This window comes from Bos grunniens, chromosome 13, assembly GCF_055505025.1.
Source record: "Bos grunniens cultivar Pamir isolate PY7600 chromosome 13, Bosgru_T2T1.0, whole genome shotgun sequence".
Taxonomy (NCBI): domain Eukaryota; kingdom Metazoa; phylum Chordata; class Mammalia; order Artiodactyla; family Bovidae; genus Bos; species Bos grunniens.
Window position 1 is genome coordinate 18872157 of NC_141177.1, and position 6000 is coordinate 18878156.

A 6000-nucleotide genomic window follows, 5' to 3' on the forward strand; every position below is an offset into this window, starting at 1 on the left:
CTGTGAAAAGCTGACTCAACCTGTCTCTTCTGGTTAGAGGCACAAAGCTGCTGGGAACAGCTCTTACTGCCAACATCACCAACAACAAGGGTAGCTCTCAGTTGCTTCAAGGGACCGGAAGAGCCTTTTCTCTCCTAACACTGTGGGGGCTGGGCCAGGCTTCTGCAGAGTCTCAGAGGCCCTCAAGACTCCCTTACCCTCCTCCTTTGAATCCTTTCCCTCAAAGCATTAGGCTGATCCATACGAAATTGCTGATACATGCCCTTTTTTAACCTATAAAAGATAATTTCATGTAATTCAACCTAATAATATTATATGTTGTATATATTTCTAATCATATATTTATGTATATGCATGCATGCTAAGTCGCTTCAGTCGTGTCCGACTCTGTGCGACCCTATGGACAGCAGCCCATCAGGCTCCTCTGTCCACGGGATTCTCTAGGCAAGAATACTAGAGTGGGTTGCCATTTTATACAAGCCTAATCTATAAGCAGCCCTCCCATTGTTTCTGGAATTCTATTAAATCTTCTTTTAGAATAAGGCTATTGTTAAAGTATATACACTATTTTAGAAAATGACAGTAACACTTCAATAAAGAAATGGAATTATATTAGAATTATATGATTATTTTACTTTAGCAGATAATTAAAAAATTTACAGCTATTTAAAAATTTAGTCCCAACCTCTCCTTTTACAGATAAGGAAACTGAGGCTTATGGAGATGAAGTGATTTCATTTTGATCATACTTTATTTATATGCCCCATTTACCTCACAAAATGACTTGACATTGTAGCAAATATACAATACTAACGTACAGACTGATGCTGGGAGGGATTGGGGGCAGGAGGAGAAGGGGATGACAGAGGATGAGATGGCTGGATGGCATCACTGACTCGATGGACGCGAGTCTGAGTGAACTCTGGGAGTTGGTGATGGACAGGGAGGCCTGGCGTGCTTCGATTCATGGGTCAGACCCGACTGAGCGACTGAACTGAACTGAACTGAACTGAACGTAAGATGTTACTAATAAAGGAAATTGGATGCAAGGTATATAGGAACTTGCTGTACTATGCAATTTTTCTGTAAATCCAAAATTGTTCCCCAAAATAAAGTTTATTTTAAAAATGATTTAAACAATTTTATGATTAACTCCACCACCACCAATTCCCACCCCACCCCACCCCCACTAAAACAAGAGTAAAAAGATGGAGGCAACAGAGAAAAACTACATCAGGAATTTTTCTGAAATTGAGATTTAGCTCGGAGCTTCCTCAAGACACAGTCCAGCACCTTTCATTAACACACTGTCAGATCAGCCAGTGAATAAGTAAACTAGCATAGCTCCAAAAGAAAGGTAGGTTTCAATGTCTCTCAGGAAAGGAAAAGGTCAGTAGTTGGCAACAGGGAACAGGCTGACTTGCATTCAATGAGACAATGGATGTCGGTGTGCTTTGTAAACCGCAAACCATTGGATAGATGTTATCATTTCTGCAGGTAAAGGAAAAAGATTCCCTTCTTTCATAAATTAAGTTATCCTATAAACACTCATGAATTCCAGCTTAGTATCAGATAACTGGCCACAGTGATACAGAAATAAATAAGGCTAACTTCCAGCTTTTGCTAGGAACCAGATGGGGAAGGGCAGTGACCTCTGAACCTAGGGTGAAGAGTAACATAGGTTATATTTTGTCTTCTCTCATCTAGATTCTTTCAAAAAGTGATTTAAATAAACTTGAAATAGAAGCAATGCCACCTGAACTTGGAATACAGATATAAATGTTAGGAGGACTAAGCTGAGGACGGGTATTATTGAACAGGATTTGTCACTTAGAGCAAAAAAAGTAAAAACACTCGAGGCATGGACATTTTATCTCCTGAGAAAAGAAACGATATATATTTGTCCGCACAGACAATTTGTTTCTTCTCCCAGAAAAAAAAAAAAAATTAGCATACAGCTCCTTATATAAATCGCATATGTTGGGGCTCTCTCTCTGTCCTCCTCCCACCTCTAAGGCTTTCCCTTTAGTCTCCTCTGCTGGTTCCTCCTCATCTCCCCACCATCTAAAGGCTGGAGGCCACATGCCATATGGCATGGCCAAAAAAATAAAACAAATAAATAAATAAATAAAAACTGAAATAGTGACTGATTAGGCCATTCAGAACCCTCCAGTGGCTAATCAAAGAGTAAAAACCACAATCACTATATTGGCTTACCCCGTCCTAAGTATTTGATCCCTGCCTCCAATTGTTTTAATTCCATTTCTTACTCCTCTCCCCTTTGCTCACATCCCTCCAGCCACACAGCCCTCCTTGATGTACCTGCTTGGAACACACCAAGCCACACACTCATCTAGGGCATCTTCTAGTTATTCTCATGATTGGCTCCCTTGCCACCTTCAGGTCTCTGTTCAAATGTCACCTTCTCAGTAAGGTATTCCCTAGCCACCCAATATAAAATACCACCACTCCTCCACACACACACAGGTATTTTTCTTTCTTTTTTTTAAATTGCCATACTATGTGCCATGTGGGAATCTCTTAGTACCCAGATCAGGTAAAGGAACCTGTGGCCCCTTCAGTGAAAACTTGGGAGTCTTGAACACTGGACTATCAGGAAAGTCCCTGGTATTTTTCTACTTAGCTTACCATGCTTTACATGTCCCTATCTGAGTATTATGTGTAATATAGCTAACACAATGCAAATTTCTCAAGAGCAAGAATATTGTTTTATTGACTGCTATATTCTCAGCTCCTGGTATATAGCAGGTACTCTTGAGGCATTTGACCAAATGAATGAATACAGGAACTCTAGGCAACACGATTCATATCAAACGTCTTGCAAAATGCTGATAGCTCTATAACCTTCTAAAGGGAAAAAATGAACAACAAAAAAGAAAGAGATCATGTAGTCTGCATAGCACTTTACTCCCTCACAACAATTGTTTGCAATCTTCATAAAAAAAGAAACCCTTTGAGAAGAAATTAGTGCCTTCATTTTATGGACAAGAAAACTAGGCTCGAAACACAGAAGGAACATAACTGGTCAGCAGTAGAGGAGACACTGAACCCCAATCTGCTTCCAAGGGCTTCCCAGGTGGAGCAGTAAAGGATCCGCCTGCCAAGAGAGGACACGGAAGAGACACAGGTTTGATCCCTGGGTCAGGAAGATCCCTTGGAGGAGGAAATGGCCACCAACTCCAGTATTCTTGCCTGGAGAATTCCATGGACAGAGAAGCCTGGCGGGCTACAGTCCATGGGGTGGCAAGGAGTCAGACACAACTGAGGACGCACGCATGCAGGCAATCTGCTTCCAACTCTGTGCCCTTCCCTTACATCATGCTTCCCCTAAGTCATGAAATATGAAATCACAATTCTGTGAGGGGCACTTTCTAAAGGATGTGAAATAATGAGTCCTGGGTCTTCAGCTCTTTGATGGAAAAGGATCAATGAAAGGCAGAATGTCCAGCAGCAGTTTCTGGCATTGGTTTGGTCATGAACTCACTCAATTCTTCTTTCTAAGCCTTCTCATGTGCATCATAACTCTGGCCTCCATAATTCATGGGCCTAAAGTGAACACCAATTTGACAGACATTTACCAAACCCAAACACAGTCTAGGAATTATCACATGCTCTGGGGAGGCATAGCCTAGAATTCATGTCCCAGCTTCATTCACTTTATTCTTTGTGGGACTCTAGGCAAATCGATGTAACAGAACCTTAGTTTCGTCATGCACAAGATGTGAAGCTATAGAACCCACCTTATGGAATTGCTCTGACGATTGAATGGGCCTTTACAGGTAATGGATTTAGTAGCACCTTTGTGACTATTCAGTAAATATTAGCTATTATTATGATCATCACGTGCTAGACCCTAGGATACAGCTGAAAAAGGCAAGGCAAAACGCCCCAACAAGTGCACGGCTGTAAAAGAGGAGGAGGAAAAGCTAACTCGGTGCGATGTGTTCAAGAACACAGCAGCGAGCTTACTGCGACTGCAGAAAGCGGTTAGAAAGATTTCCAGGGAAGTAGTATTTAAGTTGGGTCGTGAAGAGTGAGAGTTCCAGAGTGGACCTGCCAGGTAGGACTGGACTTTCGGACAGATCACATGCAAAGCCCCAAGTGCAGAGGAAGCCGCAAAATTCTGGGATCCGGCAGCGGGACGCGCAGGAGAACACAGCGCCGCGTCTGATCACTTCGGGCTCGGGAAGATCCCTTTCTGCGCGCACTGGAGCCCAAAGTGGTGGCGGCAACAGGACGCGGACGCACCCGCCTAGGACAGGTCCCAGCCCCTCTGTGGGCCCTCAGGTTTCTCCCGGGGAATCGGAGGCCGCTGGCCAAACGAGATTCCTTAAGGCGCCCTGGGCAGGCCGATCAGTGGGCGTCGGACCGTTAACCCGGTACCTCCCGCCTTCCCTTGAGGCCCCCACCTCACCACGCTCGGCTCCTGCAGATTCCCAAGGTGCTTCTCAGCGCCAGAGCCGCCGAAGCCTCAGCTAAGGCCGGGCCGGGGGCGGGGGCCCACCGAGGGGCTGGGGCGTAGGCCCCGCCCCCCAAACTCCCGCCCTTTCGGAGGGCCCCGCCCCGCCGGGAAGCGTGCCTACGAGCGGACTGCCCCGCCTAGGGGGCCTCCGCCATGTTGAGTACTGGCAGCCGGTTTACAAGAGTGGCTTGTAGTGTCCCCTAAATGGGGACAGCTAGGGTTTCTGGATTCCAGCAAGGAAAGTTTTGGTAACAGAAATAAACTTGCCCTCAATCATACCCCTTTTGGCTTCGGGGTTACACAGTGCGCATGTGTAAGAGCGCCGGTTCTAGGTGCGCCTGCGCACTGCGCCGCCCACAAACCCGAGTACAATTAACAAATGCGTGAATGATAAGCAAACTCGCTGCTGCGTCGCTATGCAACCTTAAGAACATGAAGCGCCAAGCAGCTTCAGGCAACACAACATTCACACCGTAGTTGCTCAATGTGGTTTGAACACGCATGGCATTGCACAGGGTTTCTTTTTGCCTGAATATCCTGCATCCGTTCGGAAAAATGCAGTTTGCTTGATTTTCTGCGTGAGCCTGACTTTGTAGAAGACTAGAAGCGTTATTCCCATAAGTTTTGTGCATAAATAATCAGTGCACTTTTCTAGCATTGTAAAATTCCATTTACCTGTCTCTCTTCTCCATTCAGTGGTTCTAAATTTCTGTGTGTGTGTGTGTGTTAGTAACTCAGTCGTGTCCTACTCTGAATCGTGGTAGCCCACCAGGATCCTCTGATCATGGGATTCTCCAGGCAAGAATACTGGAGTGGGTTGCCATTCCCTTCTCCAGGGGATCTTCCCTATCCAGGGATCCAACCCAGGACTCCCGCATTGCAGGCAGATTCTTTACCATCTCAGTCACCAGGACTTGGAAATTTTTAGTTGGAGTTAAAAAAAATAACTGGGGAACTTCTTCAAATGCAGACTCTCGGATTCTAACACTAGAGTCAGTGTTGTGAGGGAAGAAGAGATCCCAAACGTTTGACAGAGAAAAAGACTCAGTTGTGTGGGAATCAACACTGGAGAGATATTCCCCTAACAGGTTGTGTTTAAGTGTTCACTACAATATTTGGAATGTTACACACGTTAACTTAAGGGTTTTTGCACATACTTTTGCCATCTCCTGGATCAGTTTACCCCAAACTTTTGAATTAGCTGATAACATCTCCTCCTTCAGGTCTCAAACGATAATTCTTTAGCTAGATCTTCCCTGATCATGCTATTTAAAGTAATACCCTATCATTTTCTATCGCAGTTCTCTTTTCACAGTACTTTTTACTTGTTTTGGTTTACCTATTATTTTTCTCTCAGGTGGCCCTAGTGGTAAAGAGCCCGCCCACCAATGCAGGAGATGTTAAGAGACTAGGGTTCCATCCGTGGGTGGGGAAGATACCCTGGAGGAGGGCATGGCAACCCACTCCAGTATTCTTGCCTGGAGAATCATCTGGACAGAGGAGCCTGTTGGGGTACA

At 44.9% G+C, this 6000-nt stretch overlaps 1 protein-coding gene across 12 annotated transcripts in view; it reads right to left on the reverse strand.

Moving 5' to 3' along the window:
• The window catches only part of CEP250 (centrosomal protein 250), a 47479-nt gene extending 42698 nt beyond the window's left edge, over positions 1-4781 (reverse strand). For 2 of the 12 annotated variants that reach the window (XM_086332121.1, XM_086332118.1), the window contains exon 1: positions 4436-4684. The gene's annotated coding sequence lies outside the window, so the exon portion shown is untranslated. Of the gene's footprint in view, positions 1-4430 lie in introns of all 12 variants that reach the window. The other 10 variants (XM_086332120.1, XM_086332124.1, XM_086332130.1 and 7 more) reach the window with 8 other exon arrangements.
• Positions 4782-6000: the final 1219 nt, after the last annotated feature.